This window comes from Etheostoma spectabile, chromosome 21 (genome assembly GCF_008692095.1).
Source record: "Etheostoma spectabile isolate EspeVRDwgs_2016 chromosome 21, UIUC_Espe_1.0, whole genome shotgun sequence".
NCBI lineage: Eukaryota > Metazoa > Chordata > Actinopteri > Perciformes > Percidae > Etheostoma > Etheostoma spectabile.
This window is the reverse complement of record NC_045753.1, coordinates 7,131,144-7,131,768: the sequence shown is the minus strand read 5'-3', so window position 1 is coordinate 7,131,768 and position 625 is coordinate 7,131,144.

Sequence of the window (625 nt, the reverse complement as noted above, 5' to 3'; positions counted from 1 at the left end):
CTAGACTATCTGTCCAATCGGAGTTTTCTGTTGTTACGATTTTGACTGGTGTAAAGAAATGCCAATAAACCAGAGCACGTTTTTCTCCCATCCGGGAATGCTGTGTGGAGTCACCAGACCATCCCCCCAATTTTGCATGTAGTGGCTGTTAACGTACATGTCAAAAGCACCTTTGCACGTAACGCACACCAAGATTTACACCGTTTTGCTTTTTAAACATTAACGGGGACGGGATCACATTCAAAATGTTTTTTTTAGTGTAGCTTAAAGGTTGGGAAATGCTGGTAAGCCTTATACAGTAGGACTTTTAACTGGCTAGCTGTTGTGTTTCTAAATTCTGCGCACAGTGTCCGTCTTGGTGGTTGGACACCTTGTCAATAATAAAGTACTCTCCTGTTTCTCTAGGGGAGTAAAATAAATTAGATGCTCTTTGAACTGCCCTGCAGTTGCAATGTGACCGGTGATGATAAAACTGAAGACATAAAAACACACACATATTGGTATCAAAGTACAGTATCAATTTCAATGTCCAAATGCTAACAAGAAGGAATACATACTGTAGTTGTCCAGCAGTGTATGTGCGCAGTTACACTATATATATATATATATATATATATATATATAT